Source organism: Mytilus trossulus, chromosome 10 (assembly GCF_036588685.1).
Source record: "Mytilus trossulus isolate FHL-02 chromosome 10, PNRI_Mtr1.1.1.hap1, whole genome shotgun sequence".
Taxonomy (NCBI): Eukaryota; Metazoa; Mollusca; class Bivalvia; order Mytilida; family Mytilidae; genus Mytilus; species Mytilus trossulus.
The window spans coordinates 29,412,178-29,437,037 of NC_086382.1; the positions used below are offsets into that span (position 1 = coordinate 29,412,178).

Below are 24,860 nucleotides of genomic sequence, written 5' to 3' on the forward strand. Positions count from 1 at the left end.
CAATCGGACTAAAAAAATATTCCTGTCCAACAAAAATACAATAACTTCAAGCTAAAAGATATTTGCACCAGGCAAAAATATATTTCCTTCAAGAAAAGATTTTCCAGTGAAGCAAAACGATACTCTGGGAAACCCAACAAATACTCCTGTTAAACATAAATATTCCTGGCCAACAAAAAAGCATTTCCTTAAAGCAAAATGATAGTCTGGTCAAACAAAAAGGTAAATTCGAGCAAAAAATAGTTATTATTCGCACCCATCAAAAAGAAATCCATGTCAAGCAAAAGAATATGTGCATCAAGCAAAAATATATTCCAATAGAATAAAGCAAGTAATTACTTGTCAAGCAAATATAAATCCTTGCCAAACAAAACTGGATATTCCCGTAATAAAAAATGATGTTACAGTGAAACAAAAATATATTCCTGTGGGGCAAAAAGATATTCTCATTGATCAAAGCAAAAACATACTTGCATCCATCAAAACGATATCCCTGTCTAGCAAAAAGACATAATCATCGAGCAAAAATATATAATCCCATCAAGCAATAGATATTCCTGTAAAACAAAGATATTCCGGAAAAAAGGCTATTGGCACCAATCATTAAAATATTCCCATCATCAAAAGATATTTTCTTCAAGCAAACAGATATTCCCATCAATCAAAAAGCGGTTCCTGTCAAACAAAAAATATGTCTGTCAATCAAAAAGACGTTCTTGATAAACAAAAAGATATTTCTGTCAAGCAAAAAGACATTTGTACTAAGTAGAAGATATTCGCAGTGAAGTGCATCATACCAACAAATAATCCTGTAAAGCTTTAAGCATAAATATTCATGGCCTAGATATTCCCATCAAGCATAAAATATTCCTGTCAAGCAAAATGATATTCGGAATAGGAATTTCCTATCATGCAAAAAGATATTCCAGTGACCCGAAAGCATATTTTCATCAAACTCGAGAAATACTCGTGTAAAGCATAAATATTCCTGGCCAACACAAAGACATTTCCTTCAGCAAAATAATATTCTGGTCTAACAAAAAATATATTAAAGTACATCAAAATTTTATTTGTTCCAATCAAAAAGATATTCCTGTCAAACAAAAAAATATATTCTAATCAAGCAAAAAGATATTCCTGGCACACTAGAAAATATTTTCTAATCAAGCAAAAAGATATTCCTGGCAAACAAACAAAAAAATTCTCATCAAGCAAAAAGATATTCCTGGCAAACAAAAAAATATATTTCCATCAAGCAAAAAGATTTTCTTGTCAAGCAAATAGATATTCTTGTCAAACAAAAAGGAATATTCCTGTCAACAAAAAAAAATATTCCTGTCAAGCAAATAGATATTCCAGTGAAGCAAAATGATATTCTCATCAACTCCAAAAATACTCCCGTAAAGCATAAATCCTAGCCAAAAAAGATATTTCTGACAAGCAAAAACATACTCGCACCCATCAAAAAAATATATACCTGTCTAGCAAAAAGACATTATTATCAAGCAAAAAGATATTCCCAACAAGTTGAAAAAGTATTTCTTTTCGAGCAAAGAATTAAATATTCAAATATCAGGGGCTAATCCAGCAATTTTTAAAAAAGTGGGGGGGGGGTCCTAACCCAGGACAAAAGGGTTAATATAACTATGGAAGTAATATTTAATATTACTTCCATGATACAACATTCTTCTTTTGCTATGAAAACAGACATGTTCTAATTTGAATTTCCAATAAAACATTGAAATTGCAACATCAGCTGTGTTTTGATCAGTGCTGGAAATCATAATATTACAATGTTTTGGTGTTGCTCGCTTTGAATTAATTAAACGAAATACATTCATTCTAAAAGGTGAGTTTACAGGTCCACTTCGAGGTACAAAAGTTTAAAAAAAAAATCTTAATAGGTATTAAAACATATTCTATCATGTCATGCTTGCTCTATGCTTATTTTAACAAGTGCGGCATTATACATGTACATATATTTGTCGTTATTTACATCTTGCTCCATATAAAGATATTGACAAAAAAAATGGCTACCAATGTTAAAATGAGAAAAGAGCATGGCATGAAAGAATTATTGTTTTAAATATAAAACATCAAACAGTTGCATATTTGGCATGATGCTCGTATGCACATGAAATGCAGAACCCTGCAAAATCACACATTTGTCACAAGTGCAAGACCAAATACAATAGTTCTGTTTGTGCCTCGCTACTAATTACCTATACTCAAATATTCATGGCTATGGATACACATTTTATTGACATTGTAAGTTAACAAGCAGTCCAAGAGTTTAGACCAGACAATTTTTAAGGCACAATTTCAGTTTAAGTAAAAATAGTTTATTTCTATACATCTGTCTAAAAGAGGGGTGAAAGATACCAGATGAACGCAATATTGGTTATCTATTATGTAAAAAGGTAGGAAACCATTTATTTTTTTGGGGGGGAGGGGGAGTGCAATAATATAACAATATAATTCTACCACTAAATTCATACATACATACATGACATATATAATAGATATATAACATGATATAGTGTTAATAATACAATGTCCATGCCATCACAAATAAATAGTTGTGTTCATGGGTACCTACTTGAAAGTGTGGACGGTAAACCACAGCACGGAAGTGTATATTTTTGTTCATCATTGTCTTGAATTCACCTTCTTCTTTGCATATAATGAAAGATTGTCCGGTTACCAGATTATCTTTCATATATATATTTATAGCTGAAAAAATAAGGAATCTATAGTAAAGTATTTTCTTTGAAGCCTCTGATTTTATAAAAAGTAAAATAACAAAAATTCTGAACTTAGCAGATTCTTGCTCATTTCTACATGTATGTAAAAACATGCATTGCTTTAAACAATTTTTTTTAGGGTTTTTGCATTTATAAACAATTTTTCTTGGGTTTAACTATTACCTCATAATTTTTTATTAAGAGGTCAACATTGCATCTCGTTTATTCAACAAAGAAACTAATTAAGCAAAGATCTTAATGGAATTACACAAGATATTATAGGTCAACAATGAGCAAAGCCCATACCGCATAATCAGCTATAAAAGGCCCCGAAATGACCATGTAAAACAATTCAAACGAGAAAACTAACTGCCTTTTTTATGTACAAAAATGAACCTAAAACAAATATGTAACATATAAACAAACGACAACCACTGGATTCCAGACTCCTGACTTGGAACAGGCACATCCATACATAATGTGGCGGGGTTAAACCAGTTAGAATTCACATTGCTTCTTCAAGTAAATAAAAATAATGACCATGCGAGGGCTGAACAGCCAGTCAAGGTTGTTGAACACTTCCAGTAGAAGGAAATAAAAAATAACTTGTACAATTGGTAACCCTGGCAGTGACTGAGATATCATAAAGGCATGAAAAGAAAAATAGTGTGGCATTTGAAAAAGCGAATACATGAACATTACATGCATGTAATTAATTTTTTACTGTAAATTCAGAAATTATTGCGAGGTTTTTATTATTGTAAACGCAATAATTGAAACTCATATTTTGAAATATTTTATGTGAATTAAACAGGATTTTTTTTCTCAAAATTGTAAAATTTAAAATCGAATTTTAGTCTAAAATGACAAAATCGCAATAATAAACGCACGCAAATAATTTCGGAATTTACAGTATATATGTGATAATATAATGCTCAGTGGCGAATCCAGAAATTTAAATAAGTGGGGGCCCATTGACTGCCAAAGAGGGGGCCTGTTCCCTTCATGCTTCAGTAATTCCCTATATAATCAACAACTTTTTTTTCTAAGAAAAAGGGGAGGGCCGGGGCCTCTTAAAAACCCTCTTTGTCAGCCTCTCATGCTACTTAATTAGAGCCTGTTAATTCTTGGAAATAGATTGTACATATATATCACTGTCTATAAATTAAAATACTGAATAAACTATGAACTTATGATATAATTGTAGTTGAATACACATACCTATATGAAGCCTATGGGTTTGAACTACCGTACATCAACTTCTTCCTATTCTGTGAAGGAATGATTGGATAACAGCATTCTTTATCAAAGACTAACAATGGCATCTATACTTCTGTAAAAATATCATTTCAAATACATTTAACCATGAAGATGGATCAGTTTGAACATGCAGCGGCAAATATTACATGCATACAAATGCATCTGGACAAGAATATATGTACATGTACAAATGTAGCTTCTTGGTCCTTATAATATTTTTTGAATATTTGCAAATCTACAAGAGCTATATGGTTCCTCAGCTAAAATATAAGTTAATACTTAATGAAGATAAATCAGCCTTTGTACAAAATATACCACATATTTTCATGTATGTAAATAGATATAAGAAAATGTGGTATGAGTGCCAATTAGACAGCTCTCCATCCTAGTCACAATTTGTAAAACATGTAAAAAAACATTATAGGTTGAAGTTTGGTCTTCACAGAGCCTTGGCTCACACCTCATAGTAAGCTATAAAGGACATGAAAAATGAAATACCAATAAAAAACAAGCAACACTGATAATGCTTATCATTATGAACCACATCAACAAAGAACAACTACTGAACCACATGTTCCTGACTCAGGACAGGTGCCAACACATGCTGCGGGTTTAAATGTTTAAATACATTTGTAGGTACCAACCTTCACCCTAACCTGCTCACCCAGAACAATAGTCAAAGAGTACATTTCAAAGATCTACACTGAGCTAGATTTTAAATGTGCACAGCCCAAAGGAATCAACCTCATTTGGTATTAAACATATAGTTACTAATGTAAGAGTTTTATGTCAAGTAGCAAACCACTGTTGATTAACCCACAAACTCCCTAACATGTACCTGAGTCTAACACACAAGCAAAAATCTAACATCTACATCTACATAATACTTCTTAACTTCAATATGTTGAAGATTACAAGAAGGCACATACTAGGGAAACAAATTAAAAACTAAACATATTTACAATAATTGCAAGAAAAACATTTTTTTTTAATAAATTTTTTGTATATATAGATAAAAACATGGTTTGGTTTAGCAATACATATGTGGTTTTGCACCAGACTTAAAAGCTTCTAAGTCTGGGCTACAGGCTACTTGGTATGGTAGGGAATTCCACAACCTTATTGTTCTTGGAAAAAATGAATATAAATGATAGTTTGTGGGAGAGAATGGCTGTATGAATTTATGTTCTTTAGATGGTATTAGGTATGTATTTACCGGGATGGAGACTAATTGGTGTTGAATTTTATATAGCATGGTGACGGATGCAAGATTTCTTCTTTGTTGTAATGTTGGCCATCTTTAGATGTTCAAGCATGGCTGTCACACTGCTTTGATAGCTGTATTGGTTGAGTGTATACCTGGCAGCTCTTCTCTGTACCATTTCAATTTTATGTATTTGTTGTTTCTGCCAGGGGTCCAAGACGACACTACAGTATTCAATTTTTGGTCTAACGTATGTTTTGTAAGCCAGTTCTTTTATTTTTATGCTGTTAGTTTTGACGTTTCTTTTAATAAATCTCAGTGATGCATTTGCTTTGTTTGTGATGTCATTTATAATTATGATGTTGCAAATAATTTTATGGAAATTTGAAGAAAAAACACAATTTCTACATCATATGGTTACATTTACGACAAAATTTATGTCGATAATAAACCTCCTGATCTGAGTCCTAATCTCCTGACCAAAATTTCCAAATCTCCTGATCTGAGTTTCACAGTCCATCACATGTATGTTTATATGAGAATTCCATGTCAGATTGTTTGTGATGGAAAAGTCAAGATATTTTGCTTTGTTTGTTGATTTTAAAATATGATTATGTAATGTGTATTAAAAGATGATTGGTTTATGTTTTCTTGTTATGTGGATGATTTCACATTTGTCTGGGTTAAAGGACATGAGCCATTCTTGCTCCCATTGTTCCAGTTTATGTAGGTCTGATTGAAGGGTGTGACAGTCATCTAATGATGAAATTGTTAGATACACAATTGTGTCATCTGCAAAGAGGTAATGTTCTTTTGAGGTTGTCTGGCATGTCATTTATGTAGATTAGGAACAGACATGGCATGAGAACAGAGCCTTGGGGAACGCCTGACAATACAGGACAGCTATTTGATGTGATTGTCAACCACAACTTTTTGGGATCTATGTGATAACTATGCCTCTATCCAATCTGTTGTTTTGTTATTTATTCCCAAGCATTTCAGTTTTAGGATAAGTATTTGGTGGTCCACTTTTATATCAAACACTTTTGAAAAATCCATGACAACTACATCAGTTTGTTTACTGTTTGCCATATAATCAAGTATTTGCTGTGTAAAAGTTAAAAGAAGGGTTTCACAGCTAACATTAAGTGTTGTTGCATGTTAAGTATTTTTAATTGTGTTATTGTTTTACAATAGGTGTAAAGCATTGTAAAAATAAACTAAGTTGGGATATAACTTTGGGATGCCCTACTGTAGTCCTTGATTGACATGGACGATGGGTATCTATACAACTACAGAGTCAAATGATTTAACTGATTGGACAGTATCAAAGTAATGCATGTTTGTTTATTTTTACTCTGAGACTACTATAACACATAGTTATAGTAGTCTCAGATGTTTTACACCTTCTGCAAAAAGGGGAAAAAAAGGCCCCCAGAAAAGAAGAAGATAAAACCTCAAGAATACTTGAGTAATTTCTTGTATTTTATATGTTTATGTAACATTTGTGTTTAATGTTTATCGCTGGAATTTTTATACTTACAAGCATATTGCAGCGCGCTAAAATAAGAGTGGTAATAATAGTTCAAAAACAAAAAGGTTATTTCCACCGGAAATCATTTAAAACACTAAGTACACAAAATGTTTCCGATGTAACATAGTTTCCGGATTTTTTTTACTGGAGACAGTGCCGAGAAAAACAACTAAGATTGAAATAGTGATATCTTATATATATATATATGGTAATCTATGTTAAAAAAAAAATAACTGATTTTAATTTTCATTATTCGTCATTTTATTCTGCTTCATCTTCGCTAGCCAAGGGTAACAATCCACTCCCGCTCTCTTCAGAAGAGAGCGGGAGTGGATCGTAACCCTTGGAAGATGATTCTGCTTAGAACTGCTTTCAGAAATGTATCATAAATTATATCAGCTACAATCATTCAGTTTAATTTCCTACATTTGCCTGTTGGCTCTGACTATGAGACTACTATAACTATAGTCTTAACTATAACTAAAGTAAGTATTTGTATACAAGGTTTACTAGAACAAAAAAAAGCCGACTGCTACATGTTTTATAGTATAAACTCATCATAAACACCAGGATTAATTTTTGTATTTACGTCAGACGCGCGTTTCGTCTACAAAAGACTCACCAGTGACGCTCGAATCCAAAAAAAGTTAAAAAGGTCAAATGAAGTACGAAGTTGAAGAGCATTTAGGATGATGGACTGACATTTAATCGAGGATACACTTCATTTATTAACACTGATGCATGCTGATGGTGATTGTCCTTCTCTCGTTTGACAAGTTCTCCTATATAGATGGTTCTTTTAGTTATAAAAATGTCTGGATATCTGCGATCCGCGGATCGACTTCATGTCGTTGTCAGTTTGAACTGGTCTGGCAGCGATAGTTGGACTCGCACCGTCCGACTTTTCAGTTTAATGAAATAAATATTGAGACAACTCAATTTTCTGGAAGGGACTTATTCTTTTATTTTCCTAATATTGATGTTCACAGTGCAGAAAATCATACAGATTTACATAAGATAACATACTATCAGTTGACAAACGCTAATAATTCTGTTTTTGCTGCTTAAATTAACTTTTGAACAGTACCGTGACCCTTATCCACTCGAATCATATGTATATATGTATATACATCAATGCAATGTACATGATAACTTCATCGAACAGAATATTTACTACACTGTTGTGAATGATCATCTTCACATCATTATGCATTTTTACACATTGGAGTGGGTTCTGATTCTGACCAATGCTAATACACTATAAATATCGAGCTAAACTACATTTACATGTACATTATACACTGAGAAATAAGATTATTCTATTTTATTCTTAACCCAATTCTATTACCATGACTACTGAATTATTTAATAACGAGATTTTCTCTTTAATTTACAATTAATTTCAGTCCTTCTTGAAATGTAAAGTTGGTTCATGAATCTTAACACTAAATAAATAAATCTAACTTACCCTTTTTAATGAAATAAATAAGACGACTCAATTTACTGTAAGGAACAAGGGAAAGCGTACACTAGTTTTATTCCATTGAATGCCCGACATTCAACATGTTCAAGTTCCCGCGGCAAACTGAGCCTCTTTGGAAACGTTTGAATGTGTTGCCAAAATATTTGTTGCTTCAAAATATCATGGCGGCAACATGCATTTGTTTTATTGAAAAGAAGAATGATTGTTTTTAAATTTAAATTGAAAAGAATTATATTTCGACAGGAATATAAACCTCTGATCTTTATAATAAAAGATAATCAAGATTTGTTTATGTTTGATTATTAGTTTATTCATAATTAGGGGATTTGTCAATCATGATCAATCATCCTATCTAACCTTTTTGATTTGGTACATTCTTGTGTGGCTAAACATATAATTGAATATTTATGTATGCGGCTGAAGCTTATCAATGTGAATATGGTTATAACTTTGGATGTAATTTGATAGTTCGCGATACACCTGTCCTGCAACCTCTAACCCAACGTGTGCGTGCTATAAATAACTAACTTAGTAAGCTTTGCATTTTTGTTTCTCATCTGGTTCCAAAGTACATTTTTGTTATTCGTATGAATCATATTTATATCTATTTCAATGAGAAATATATGTTTAACTTCGATCTCTTTTGTTTATTTTTGAATATGTTAATTATAAAATTTTGCTTTAAGAAAATGTTCTCTTTTTTTAATTTTCAAATATTTTCAACATTAAAGATCAAAATCCTTTCTTAGAAATATCTTTAAGCATTTAATGTACGTTTTCGAATTTTATTTTTAGTTTACCTTCTACTCCAAACAAAATGCATAATTTTTACACAACTTGTAGCTTGGTAAAAAAGCTCGGTGATCTTTCATTTTTATTAGCACACTGACCTGAAAGGTCAAGTGAGTGCTTTTCTCACCACTTGGGCCCCATCGTCTTCTCCTCTGAAACTACTGAGACAAATTAAACCAATCTTGGCTTCATTCATCATTAGGATATGTAGTTTAAAAAAATGTGTCCGATGACCCAATCTAACAACCAACATGGCCGACAGGACTTAAATTAAAACAGCGGGATAAAATGCAGATTTTTGTTTATATCTCTGAAACTAAAGCATTTAGAACAAATAGGGCTAGAGATTTTCATCAGGTTCAGATCTATCTGCCTTGAAATTGCCAGACAAATCAGACAACCCGTTGTTTGGTTGCTGCCCCTGAATTGGTAATTGTTAGGACATTTTACAGTGTTTGGTTATTATCTTGAATATTATTATAGATAGAGATACACTGTTACCAGTAATTATGTTCAGCAAAGCAAACCAACATTGTTCTCAATATTTATTGGGATATCTTATATTATTTATTATGATTTTAACCTTATTTATTAGCTGCGATTATGAAAAAAAAAACAGATTTTTTTAATATAATTTATTTAAGCGTAACATTGAATCAATAAATGCCGTTATAAGCTGTGATTTTGGTTTAATTGGTTCAACACAAGGATGTATAATATATATCTAATATCCGCCCTTTTGTTAAAATAAGATAACAAAAACATCTTTAATGTATTATTCAATTTGTCTTGCAAGTCAATAATTCAACCTTATTTGAATCTGTATCTATGTAACCCTAACTTGACCTTTATTTCAAGATTTGATACGCATGCAGTTATTAAAATGAAAAGAATGAAAGCTGAAACAGGGGAGCCACTTTTAAAAAATAGTTCTTTAACCACAACAAAAAAGTAAACAAACCAAAGATAAAAAAATAAACAAGAGGGCTGTATAGCCAGCCAATGTCGTTAACATTTTCATTTTGATGTTCTTTTGTCGATTTGTCATACAAGAAATCATCCATATGCAGGTTAAACGATGACTTACGTTTATAAATATATGACATAAAATTGAACAGACCTCGACAAATTATCTGTCTATTTATATTTATATTTATATTTATATCGGGTCGAATGACTATCGACGATAGTTAATCATAGCGTCTTAACTAAGATGCGCACGCAATTCTGATACATTATCACGAGTTCATGCATTGTAACCGTTTCTTTTGGACATCTTGTAATATGAATCTACGATTTAGTATGTGGTGAATCATATATGAGAATAAAGTCGAATTGATGATCATATTAAATTAACTGTAAGTCAGTGCCCCTTAATTTTTTTAGTGTTTTTGTATAAATCAACGTGAAATGAGAAAAAAAAAATCACTTAGATTAAAAAAATTTAAGTAAAAGAAGAATAACTACATCCAGCATGAGAGTAAGGACTATTCGTCCAGTGATTAGACATACAATACAAGATAGTCTTATGAACTCTCGAAAAATCATAATTTTCATTAAACGTACTTAAAGGGGCACTAATAGTAGCTACGAGATATATAAATAATTTAGATATTGACCGATTTTGTTCAAACATTAACGAAAATGAAATAGAGAAACAATAATTCGCTTTTAAAGGCCAGTATGGTTCAATTTTGTCAAAATAAGCTAAGAAAAATCGATGATGAATTATTCACTTGCAAGTGAATTCGACCTCACTTAATCCGTATTCATGTGACCTTCAATTTAACCCTTTAGCTAGAGAAGAATAACGCATGAATTATGATTATTAAAAAGAAAAGAAGTCAAACATTGTAATTGAAACAAAGGTAAATTAATTTTCACTTGCAAGTGAATCGACCTCATTGAGGCTACAACCCCTTAGCCATGTAAGCTAGAGATGGATTACGCATGAATTGTGCATGTTCGGTTATTAAAGAGAATATTATCAAGTATTGAGAGTGAAACAAAACCGGATAATCATTTAATTGATTGATTCGATTCAAACAAAACTATGATTAACATATACTTTTAACCTATTATCTAAAATTAAACAGACCTAGATCAATTGCACAAGTTTTGCGTTCTATTTACATCTATATTTAGGTTTCTATCGCTTATATTACCGTCGGCAGTCTTCGGAGGGCAACCCGATAGTTAATTATATGACGTCTGTACACCAACATACACACGGAAGGATCATACATATTATCGAGACATGCCTTGTGCATTGTTTATTTTCGACTTTAATTTTATAATTTGGATAAACGTTTTATCAAGTAATGAATCGAATATGAGAATTTGAGTCAAATCAGTGAAACATGAATTTGACAGCCGACTCTTTAAAGTCAGTACTAAAATTACTGATGATTGTTTAAACAAACACTTTGAACGACTTCATATTTAGCAGTTTGACCTGTATAATTTCAGGATTAAAGAAAAAATGCAAAAAATGGTAAAAAAAAAAATCGGCATTCATAGGAAAAAACTCCACGAAGATGTCGACTGGCGATTTCGATTATTGATAATTTCGTTGATCTTGTCTTGTTGGTGATTTTTGCAACTTAAATTTTTTATCCATCTATTGTAGTTTACAAGATAAAAGGCAAAAACGATAAAAGGGTCGGTTTTGTAATGGAAGGGCACTAACTCCCGTAAGAATTGATTCAATAGGGAGGTGGACCGGGACGAAAGGGTAGAAAATTCGAAATGCTAATGAAAAATGTTAGAAAAGGGGCAGAATTTTATCTCGCAAAAATCCTCTTGCCGCGAGAGAGCAAGAATTTCTACACGAGGCTTCAGATTAAATTAACGTTCCTATTCCATGCCAACTGGGATATTATATATGGAGAAAACGTTTATTTCTGTATTTTATAAAATTGTTAAACAAAATTGTATTTTTCCTGAAGTGGTTTTAAATAAGTAGCGTTAAATTTTTATTAGTTTATAATCTTTTGCGATAATTCATTTGCCTTTAAATTCTCTGAATATGTTCATTTTTTTTAGTATTTTCTAAGCTTAATTTCGACATCTAACGGATAGAAGGAGAGAAGGGGAGTCACCCGAGCATTGCCGATTGATTAACAGTCGTGTTGACGGACTGTTGAACCTCAATTGATGCTTTATTTGCATGTATTATCGACGAAACGTTCTTAGAAAGACGGTCATATTGGAAATTTGTGGAGGGGAGGGTGTTAGATTCAAAACAGGGGTCTATTCAAAGGCCTGATTTGACATTCTTTAAAGCACCCTTTAACAAGCTTAGGTAGGAAACTTGTTACTATTGCAGAGACTAGCGGACATCTATGTGCTACCAGTCCTCGTCTTCTGCAACGGGGTCGCTCTTTAAATTATGCGAAAGCACCGATTTAACTTTTAGTTTTTAGTGTTGTTGATGTTTGTCTTTCCTTTATTTTGAATTTATTTATATTAAGCTTGCGTCATTCCAATGTTAAGTCTATGACTCAGAACGCAATATCTTTAGTTTATGTGACACATAAAATCACTACAACATGTTTAGTTTTATTTATGTGGCAAGTAAGTCACGGCAATATGTTTAGTTTATGTGGCAACTGATATCATAACAGTTTTTTTATCTGGCATCCTTAACACTGCATTATGTTTAGTTTAACTGGCCACTGAACTCATTAAAATATGTTTAGTGTATGTGGCATCTGAATTCATTACAATATGTTTTATTTATGTTGCAAATTAAATCACTATATTGATTGTGTTTAGTTTATGTGGCACCTGAAATCACTATATATACAATATGTTTAGTTCATGTGACGCATGAAGTCACTTCCATATATGTTTTGCTCATGCGGCACTTGATATCAATACACTATGTCTAATTCATGTGGCACATGATATTGCTACAATATGTTTGATACATGTCTGCATGTGGCACATTAAATCACTTCATTATGTTTAGTGTATGTGGCACATGAAATCCCTTCTACTGCTGGTATAAAGAATGTTTGAATAGTCCAAAGAGTGAAGTTTTAAGTTAATAGTCTGAACCTGGATTGAAATGATGAATTTAACTTCAATTTTCTTGTCCGCACCACTTTCCAATAATCATGGTCTTTCCCGATTTAATGTCACAAAAAATGCATCTGTATCATTAAGACTTCAGTACACACACAAACAGAACACATTGAGCCAAGGAAAAAAAAAAGTTTTTTTTTAAATACAAGAATGGTACAAATTTTTGTTTTATCTGTTTTATGTTTTGTAGGTTTGTTTGTTTGTTTGTTTGTTTGTTTGTTTGCTTGTATGTAGGTTTAAGTGATGGAGTAAAGAGTATCATATTCCAATATATTTTTTTTTTGTTCAGCATAGAATGATAAAACTAGTATACAGCACCATTAGTAAAAAAAGGGGGGCTCGGTGACACACTGATCTGTTAGTAGTCAAGCTATTGTTTCACTAGCCAGTCAACAATGAGTTTGTGAGTACGAACCCCGCACGAGACAGGTGTACTCGACTCCAATTTTATTGGCTAGTATTGTTAGTTTTTCTACCGAAGATCGGTGCTTCTCTCCTATCACTTCGCCAGCAACCACCATAAAATATCACAAGTGTTTAAAGTGGCATTACACATCAATCAATCAATCAATCAATCAACCAATCAAAATGTTTATTTAGTTTCAGTGATATTTAAACGCATTAAAATGATATACCTACTTTTTGCTTGTAAACCTTCAGTCCCACACTGCAGTTTCTTGACTTGTTTCCACTCAGTTTAAACAACCATTAATTTGTCATTAATAGACTGTGAACAATTTTGTGATGCTTTTGTTCACAGTGCGTCTTTTTTGCACTTTATTATTTTTTTTGTCAATTGCAATAATCTGTTATATTGTGTTAAATCAGATTTGTATAGATGCAACGTGCTGTTTTTGGTCTTTCTAAATTTTGGCAAATAAAAGGTCTGATTAAAACAATGTCACGTGTTGACCAACTTGACATTCAGTCAGACAGCAAACCTACAAATACAAAAGAACTATTAAAAAAGCTTCTCATATTTTATATCATAAATTTAATTTGTTTATTATTAAGAAAATCTTTATTCTTTAAAGTTGTTCGATGAGAGTATTATTTTAATGATATTGATATGTTAATGTTATTTTGATGTTGATGTCATTTAAATGTTTTAATGTAAATAAAAAAAAACTTATTCAAATGTTTAAATGTTATTAAAATGTTTTAATGTTGTTTATATATTTTGATGTTATTTAATGTTATTAAAATGTTTTGATATTATTTCAATGTTTTATTGTTATTTAAATGTGTTAATGTTGTTTAGATGTTTTGATGTTATTTGAATGTTTTAATGTTATTAAAATGTTTTGATTTTATTTGAATGGGATAATGTTATTTAATTAAATCTTAAAATAATCTAAAGATGTTTCAGAGGTTTTTAAAATGTTTAAATATTATAAAAAAAAAAAAAAATTCTGGGAGAAGACAGAATAAGTTTCAATAACTTTTGTCTCAACATATATTTTTATTGGTTTGTTTAAATACATTGACAAAACCTTGAAATAAAATATCCCGAAAATCGCCCAAAAAATCCCTATCCACGAAGTAAACGAATTTATACATCTAGTAATTTTCTATTTTGCAATCTTGAGTGGACCAATTTATCTAAGTAAAGTTTAACGTATCTGCGTATTTTCAGAAAATAATGAAAACAATTGAATAAGTTATGTCTAAATGAGCCGGTCAAAACATATCAATACATATTATATTGTGTGTTACTTACGCATTTGAGAAACCGTTTTGCCATTTTATAAAAATAGAAATGCTCGTTGTCAGATGTAAAGAAATATACTGTTCCGATCTATAATTATTGATCATTATTAGCCCTTAATAACTAATAATTATATCAGATGTATGTTTCATTATAATACGTTATTCTGATTGGCTAACTGCACATCACATGTTATTCCGTAAGCAATTGCACTAGACAATAAACCTTATCATTCATGATGACATAAGGTCCCACAATAAAGTGCACAGATGAATAGGGTTGTAAAAGCGTTGACCGTGCGTACATTTTTAGAATGAAGCGCTTCCGCGCTTCATACAAAATGTACTTCGGTCAACGCTTTTACACCACAATAAATTTACAAAAAGAAACATTCAATTCTTAAATAAAATGTACCATGACCTAAGCAATTTGTGCGAGTTGAAATATCGTATGATCTCGTATGTTTAAGTGTGCGTATTGTTTCGTAAGCTCTTTTTCGCCGGTAGCAATTTCCCCTTATTAAAGCCGATTGCATTGAGTTTGTAGGTAATGTAATTATATTTGTGGTTAGCTTGTTTGTTAGCTGATCCGTGAAGTCATTGTTAGGTAAGGTGCACTACCCTCCTTTCGAAGTAGGTTAGTCCTATAAAAACAGATAAATTGGTTAGCTGTTCGACTAGTCTACTCTTAAAAAAGGATAGTTTACCTTACCTGATAATGACTTCACGGCTCAGCTAACAAGCAAGCTTACCAAAGATATTACCTTTACCTACACACTTTACGCAATCACACGGTGGGTATGGTTGTCCTGCGAGAGAACGTTCTGTGCTGGTGATTCGGTCCTGACGGGTGCTGGTGATCAATGAAAAAATGTAAACAAAGACGAAAATGATGATTTTTTACGTTTTCACTCATAAAAAATGGAAGAAAACAGTTGAGATTTTTCAATTTTGTTTCTTATGGATTCATATGTAAACCATTAAAAAGTTGACCCTCTAAACTGTTTCAGTAAGCGTAACACAAAAATTCTCATTTTCAGAAAATCTAGAACTGAAAAAATAAAAAAAAAAAATGCTCAGAGTCCGCTTTCTATACCGCGATCCACACGACAAAACTATTTTGTGAAAAAAACATTGCAATTTATAAAAAAAATAGCATTTTCTCAATTTATTCATGTCCTGATACTGTGCTGATGGGTCCTGTCATTGTGCTGGTGGGTCCTGATACGGTGCTGGTGATTTCGGATAAGAAGTTGGTCATATTTGAAACAAATGTTACAAAATCAATAAAATTGGGCAGATAATTGTTGTCAATAAGATCTATGACTCCTATTTCAGCTCTTGTGCATCCATTTGGCTGTTTAATATGTGTTTTCAAATGATTGTAACTTGTATTACATAATTACATAAAAGGGCAACATCTTTCGTCCAATTTCAGATAACAATATATAGTATCTAAAATAAGAAGAGTTTTATTAAGATATTAAATGCCCCTTACCTTAATGCTTCAACAATGATGAAAGCCCATGCCGCATAGACATGTTTGTTAGCGCTCCACATACCCTTCCCCACTTCCACCCAACCAATCCCTCCTCATTTCCTCATTCACTGTTACAGTGGTGTACCAACACAACAAGGTATCACATAAAATAATAACACAAAGACACACATTATTGAACAACGAATGCTCGCAGGTACTGAAAGCAAGTTCAAAGCCGCATTTTCAACTAATAGATAAACCATGTTCTCATATACAAAAATCCCAATCGTGTCGATTAAAAAAGTCACAAAACTTAAGTTCACATTTTAATGTTTGATAAGCAGAACTTTAAAAGTGTGCAGTGAATTTTGTGCTCACAACAGTTATTGTCATAATTATGTTTACATAAAACTTATAAAGGAATTAAGAAGGAACCAAGAAATATTTTACAGTTCAATTTAATGATCATGAATGGAAGGCAATGGTACGGAAGTTTACATAGGACAAAAAGAAATTGATAGTATTTTTTGGCGAAAGACTTCAACGCTTCTTTGCATTATATAGTACAGCTCTTCTATAAAAGCATGCAAAAAAAAAACTTTGATTGACTTGCTTGCTATGTTTGCTTGGATGTTTCAAACAATAGGTAGGCGGAGTTTCAATACATACTGGGATTTGATTGGACAAATACAAACTGACAGGAATTGAAGTTAATGTTTATTGTCCAAACACATTGTAGTATATATAGTAAACAGACTACTTACCTGTCGTTTACAAACATCCAAACAATCATAGCAAGCAATTTAATCAATGATTTGCTTTTCATATATTTATAGAAGAGCTGTAAATTCTAAAAAAAAAATCTTGTTGTCGTAGATGGTTAAATCCTCAACAAAAAAATCTCAATAAGTTTGTTGGCACGAATAAAGGTTTTAAATCAAATTTTCTTGGACTTTTTAGCTTCCACCCTGACGAGGCATGTTAGCTGTTTGTATGCTGTTGCACCTGACGCACGAAAACTTTTACATTTCCATCTTCTTTTCTGAAATATTTTACACAGCTGATACTTGACAGGATTGTTATCCTAGTAAAAGGTGTAACCAATGAATTGAACACAAGTTAAAAATTCCACAATACTTATAATTCATTTTATGAGTCAATTTGTTCGAAAAAAGTCGAAAAGAAGAGAGTTTTTTTTAATGTCATTATTATCTGTCGCTTTCTAGATCTATGCTTAGCATTTATTTCAGATGACATGGACTCCTCACCCTGGTGACCCTGCTGCCTTTCATAACTTTATCCGTATACATATATTAATAGGTAAACAAAATGCTGCAACTGGTGTTTTTGTATTTAAAATAATTCGTTGTAACGAGAATATTTGTGGTGAATGGAAACTGTGAGGGTCAAAATCTTAAATTGCTTATAAATGTTGCTGGACTCAGTTTCGTTATCTGATCTGAATTTTCTGAAATGTGCAAGGTAGATAGACATATTGATTTTTTTTACTCGGTAAGTTTTGCCCTAATTGCTTGAACTTTTGCAATATTAAAGCCGATTTCAATGAGTGTGTAGACAAAGGATATATCTTTGGTTATCTTGCTTGCTGAACAGAAAAGTCATTGTTAGGTTATGTAAACTACCCTACTTTAAGAGTAGACTAGTTCGACAAATGACACATCTTTCTGTCTTTACGACCAGGCTTCTTCGATGACTTCACGGTTTAGCTAATAAGCAAGCTAACCAAAGATATTACTTTTGCCTACATACTCAATGGAATCGGCTGTAACTAAAAACTCGAATACATTTTAACAGACAGTGGTCATGTTTGTTGATGTATATTGTTTTTCCTAGATTCACTCTTGAAAAATCATTTGGTAACATTTCAGAAAAAAATCTATTTGGTGATCTTGCAAAATGATCGTAATCCCGAAAATCGTAAAAATATTTTCTTATCTTAAAAGGGGGCAAGAAGGGTTCCATTAACAGGTCAATAAATAAGATTACAGTTAATTTATAAAAAATAAAAATAGTACAGCATCAATGATCTTGAATATATGCCACTTTAAATAAAACATAAAGGCACAGAACCAGGACACAGAAGCACAGAACCAGGACCGTTTTTCTTATCACCAGCACCGCGTCAGGACAATTCCGTTTAACGAACTTGCACGACTTTTGCAATATAATATTGTTGTAATATACTTTGCATGGTACTTTTAAAATTAAGCAACAAAACAGTCGTTTATTGCCGTTCTGATACAATGTAAACAAACCCACCAGCACCTGACAGGACCAAATCACCAGCACAGTACGTTCTCTCGCAGGACAACCATACCCACCGTGAATCAGCTGTCATAAAAATGCGAATCCTCAATTGATTCTAATGTTATATATTTTTTTTCATGCGCTGCTATATTGAGTGAAATTTGAATTTCCTGTTTGCAAATGCTGACCAATAGATGATTGAAATGGCATCTATTAGTGTCCTTCGGTTTTCATTATACAATAAAAATATGAAAATATTTGGATTGTTTTTTTAGGTTTAATAAAATTAAAATATAGAGATATATTACAAAATATATTACAGGCAATCTCCCTAAACCATAAATTCTATTTACAAAATGTTAAAACGCTTTAAATAATCAGGGAGGACATATTAATTGGTACTTGCATATATTGTACATAATGGTCTTTCGATCAGGTGACGGATTTAGCAGCTGGACATCGCAATTGTTCCATTTCATCTCAGATGTTTATTTCTATTGTGATTAAAAGTTAACCGTCTACGGTTTTATTTTAAAGATAAACATATAAAACTTAAGACAAGTATAAAACATGTATTTGCTAAATTTAAACATTAAATGCATTAAAAAAAAAACCAAGATTTATCTTAAATCCTACATCTATTAAAATCAAATTATAAAAAAGTCTGAAAAAAGGCTAACACCTTACCACATACATTTGACTGATTTCTGTTATCGTGTCCATACAAAAATCCCAAATTTTCGTGCGATTTCGTTTTAATATAAGATACCTTTACCCCACCCAAATAGGTCACGTGTTTTAACAATTTCATGGACCTATCAGATTTAAGATAAATCAGTTAAATGGTTTCCTTATTTCTTGAATAATATCACACGGTAAATGTCCACGTAATCCCTCAGGCTATCTGACCCTTTACATTTATGTGAATATTATGGTCTATGTTAAAATCAGAGACACATAATATGTCTCTGTTAATGTCCACTTCAGTTCAGTTTTACACGGTTGACAAAATTGATTGATAATATAAATTTCTCGCTATCCACATCACATGTATTATATTTATATAGTTAACCAAGGATTTGTTATCCTTAATATAACGATTCACGTTTGATTTTTGACAAATTAATTGTGCATTTATTCCGGCAAATTGTTTTAAGAAAAAGCAATCTAATTAAAATATTATATATTATAGATCTCTGATTACGTTACACTATATATGAGTAGTATAAAGTAATCAGAATCTATATTTTGATTAGATTGTAGAAAAAGTTTCTTGTATTTATACATTTTTCACCACTTTATTTACAATCACTCACTCGATTTTTCTTGAAGAATAAGGTACTTTAGGATATATCATAAGGCATATTTTGTTAATAATGAACGAAAGGGTAAAACATGCTAGTCATAGGAACAAGTGATCAGTATGCTGGAGTTTCTCATCTTCAACATAATTGTTGAATATAATGGAAGATTTTTGCACCAAATTATCGGCATTCCTATGGAAACGATCTGCGCGCCTTTCCTTGCCGACCTCTTATAATTTTCATATGAATAGAAGTTCCTTCAGACACTTGTCAAAAACAAGAAGATCAAAGAACCCAGATTATTCAATTTCACTTTCAGATATATTGATCATGTTCTTTCCATTAACAATCAGAACTTTTCTGATTATTTTCCATTAAATTCCATATATCCCACAGAACTAGAAATTAAAGAAACAACAAAACAGCTTCGACTGTCTCATTTTTAGACTTACAACTCGAATTCGACATACACAGTCATCTCAGTTGAGTACCAGAATATATGACAAACGAGACGATTTCAATTTAGAAATTATTAATCCCCCCCCCCCCCCATATTTTAGTAGCAACATACCAACTTCACCTGCATATGGAATATATATTTACTAACCTATTCGATAACCAAGAGCTTGTAGCTCCTACTCAGACTTTGTAAGGCGTCACTAGTTTCTGAGTAGAAAGTTGATGAACCAGGGGTATGTCAAAGAACGTCTCGTTCCTTTTCTATTTAAGTTCATCGGAAGGTACCAAGACATTGTTGGTAAATTTTCCGTATCATCTTTACAAATAATGATGGCCTTGATGTATATTTTCTGCGTGCTGGTGTACTTTATCATCTAAACAAAGTGTTATATTGTTCTTTCACTTGTCTTTGATAAATCAATAATATTACTTTCACTGTCTGGTCTGTTTTATGTGATATCTATATGGAAATCGACAAAAGAACCTATGACCATATATGGAAATCATGACCAAATTTGGTAAAAAACTTATTTTCATTCAAAAATCAAAATAAAATACATGATCATATATGGAAACCGACCAGATACCTTATGACCATATATGGAAATGATGACCAAATTTGGTAAAAACCTTATTTTCACTCAAAAATCAAAATAAAACACATGTCCATATATGGACAACAGGTCACGTGATCGTATCGAGGAACGTTAACTCTGGTACAAAACAAGGGAAGCAACTCTGTATATATAGCTCTCTCTTGGATTGACAATTCAACGTTCGAGGCAAGGTCACGTGATCATATCGAGGAACTCTGGTACAAAAAAGGGAGGCAACTCTTCATGGTGTGAACGTCAATCACCGATTAATCGTATCGTGTTCGGGGCAAATAGAAAAAAAAATTACCAACGCAGATGTCAGTTTCATATATATTTATTACATTTATTCGTACAATGCAAGCAGTTTGTCGTCGTTACTCATCAAGTCTCTAGGGGAAAAATCTTTCACAATGTCTTCCATGCTAATGTTTCTATATCTCAGCTTCACGAATTGTACACAATAGAGTCCGCACGTATCGGATGATCCCGGTTGCACTTGAGTCGTACTGAATCTGTATTGAGGTCCATCGGCGATGAGCACGTTCCTGAAGCGACGATGGTAATACTCCGGAGAACGTCCGAGTGAATCGAAGAATTCTGCCGGTCCCGTGGATGAAAAGTGAAACGCCACCTAATGCCTCCCCGGTCCATCGCAGGTATCCGTGTTGACGACATAGGTCATCGGTCGGTGCGAGATGTCTGCGGGTAACTCTTCGGCACAACGTACGTCCACCGGTAACCCTTCCAACGCTTCTTCTAGTTCCGCGTCGCTCATGGGAAGTGCGTCTTCGTCCGTGTCGTATTCGGAGGTATCCTCGCTGCTGTCGAGCCTCCTCGCCTTGGAGACCCTTTCCTCCTCCTCCCTGCCACACGCATGCTCCTCCAGTCCGCGGCGGTGTACAAAGACCAATCCGCATTCTTCGCAGGCGATCAGATCGTTCGTGGTCGTTTCTTCCGTTTGGGTCGTCTCCTCCTCTCCCGCCCTCGTCAGGACGTTCGTGCGCAGTCTCTCCGTCTCGGGGGTCTCCGGTTTGACGTCGACGAGGAGATAACCGTGTCGTCTTCTCGTGGTCATAGGTTGTTTTGTCGATTTCCATATCTGGTCATGTATGTTTATTTTGAGTGAAAATAAGGTTTTTACCAAATTTGGTCATAATTTCCATATATGGTCATAGGGTATTGTGGTCGCTTTCCATATATGGGATTCATCAAATGGTGGTTCAAGAGTCATAATCCGACATCAGGTGCTTCCGTTTTGATATATAGCCCGTATTATCATGTAGTGAGTCATGCCCTGATCTTGCATCCTGATGATTCATGGTCGCACCGCGTCATGACCAAATATGGCCGGCGTGCATTCGGTATGACTCATCTTCCTTTCCTCCACTGAAGTCATTAGGGCTAGTATATGCCCATATATAATATTGGGGGCGGGGCATGCGCATATGACGTCCTGTGTTTTTAGGGTGCATAAAAGATCTCCCTCCCTACTACTAACGATGAAATGGATTCTCTCAATTTACCTTCTCCTAATAGTTTCAAAATTCATACTTTGACGTCTCAAAGCAGAATTTTAACTTATAAAGCAATCATTTAATTGATGGTATGTCAAAATCACTCTTTTGTCAGCATAAAATTAGAAATTTTCAAAAATACATTTTGTCCGAAATATGGTCAACAAGTTGTATAAGTAAATGTCCAATATATAATAGAGGATGGTGACAATAAATATCTTTTATTGTCAAGAGAAATATTTTAAGTATGCCATGGTACAAATAGTTTAAATAAAATGTTAACCTATAAACATAAAATCTTGCTGAAATTCTGCATCGTTACCTATGTTCAAAATGTATGTCAAATATCTGCCACAACAGAAGCTAGACCCCTCTACAATCTAATTAAAATATTGATCTCTGATTACGTTATACTACATATGAGCTCATATGATATGTAGTATAAACATTGTGTAAAAATTTAATGAAAAAAATGTGTCAAGAAGAATGGGATAAAGAGAAAGATAGAGCATTGTATCAAATAAGTCCAAAAATTAATTTTGACATAAAAATACCAAAAATGTCCAGATACAAAGAAAGACTGATTTTTAAATTAAGAACTGGTTATATACCATTGAAGAAACATCTTTATAAAATAGGCATATCTGACACTTAATTGTGTGAGGAGTGTCGTGTTGAAGAAACAGTAGAACATTTCTTTTTACACTGCAAATTATATAACGCAGAACGATTTATTTTATTTGACAGTTTAAGAAAGTTACAAATACAGAATTTTCAATTAAAAAATATCCTAACAGGATATAATTTTTTACCAATTGATACATACGTAAAGAGCACGAATAGAATACTCTAAAAGTATTACTTTTATAATAATTGTACAAGAAATTGATTTTATCTTTTACATAAAATAATTGGGGTCTACCTATATTAGGAAGGACTCAATGAGATCTGTCCCCACAAAAAAAAAACAACAAAGAAAACTTGTTAATGGATAAAATGTTTGTTAAACTTATTTTAGATTTTAAAATTAAAATGCTGCATAACAAATGAAAATAATACTGCTGGTAGCACATGTATCTTTCATTATACATAATACTGCAAAGTTGCACACACTATGCCTCATTGGCATCAGGACGCCAATCTCTGGGTCCAAACCGTATGGTAGTAGTAGTTCCCGTAGTCACGGTGTCAATAGTGGGTTACAGTTCAAAATTTAATTACCAGATTGATTATTCGGTGGTCTCATGGTCAGTGAGGGCAGTCGGGGTCAATACACAGATCACGACAATCCTCACTGAACAAGGGGACCATGACTCAAACTGGTCTCTTTAATTGGTATCTAGGGGATTTCACATATATTTTTTTTAATTCTTTTACTAATCCCAATGTAGGTATGCATAAATATGCGAGTCTTTTTTACCTGGCGCATACATATATTTGGCAATTTTTCATTAAATAATTGACACCGGGCTATCGGGAACCATTATCTAATCTCTATCTTCAGCGATGGACATTAAGATTCATTTTATGCACTCATGTATATTAATTAGCTACTACTACCATACAAATCAAAGCAATCTATGTAATTAGCCATGCAACGAAACAAAAGTTTGAACGACAAAATAAATATTTTAAAAATCTACAGAATTTTACAAAAGTAAAACCACAATACATTAAAGACTTAGAAAAAAAAAACGAAAAAAAAACCCCAAAAAAAACTCACAACTTAAGAACTCACGTGTAGTGAACAAAACACGAAACACAAAGTTTTTTTTTATTCTTCAAAAACAGTAACGATAAGTGAAATTAGGGCGCAAGTTCCATAGCAGGAAAGTCGCCTCCCAAAACATCAATATAATAATAGTAGTATAACGTAATCAGAGATCAATATTTTAATTAGATTGGACCCCTCTATTATGGGGATATCAAGCAGCATACCATTTACAATTTATTCTTGCCTAAAATTACAGTAACAAAACGAACAGTTTATCTTTTTGTTAACGTGTTCTTGTCTGGCGGTTAAAACTGAAAACAAAATATAATGTCCTTTTAATAGTTACGTTTCTACGTTTGTTTTCAATTTCTCGCAAGAGACCACATTTTATTATAATCTTCAAATATTCTGAATAAGGTAAACCTACTCATCCATGTCTAATCTCGATATCAAATGGCCAAGGTGAATAATAAAGATTTTATGACATGCAGTTCAGTGTGTGGTCAACCCTTTAAAGGTATCATAATTATAAACGTAGGGTGAATTGTGTGGCGCAGGACATTTGAGCGAAAAAGATAAAACTACTAGAGGACATTTGAACGCCAACATTAGAGCCCATTTAAGCGCCAGATCAATCCGCTCACCTGTATTTTCGATATCCCATTTTAGCGAAAATTTAACTGGTTGAATATATTTTCATCATGGAAATTCA

At 32.6% G+C, this 24,860-nt stretch overlaps 1 protein-coding gene across 1 annotated transcript in view; it reads right to left on the reverse strand.

The window, feature by feature from the left end:
• The window catches only part of LOC134687181 (probable helicase senataxin), a 55,239-nt gene extending 52,600 nt beyond the window's left edge, over window positions 1–2,639 (reverse strand). Inside the window, exon 1 of the mRNA XM_063547266.1 lies at window positions 2,600–2,639. The gene's annotated coding sequence lies outside the window, so the exon portion shown is untranslated. The remainder of the gene's footprint in view (window positions 1–2,599) is intronic.
• Window positions 2,640–24,860: the final 22,221 nt, after the last annotated feature.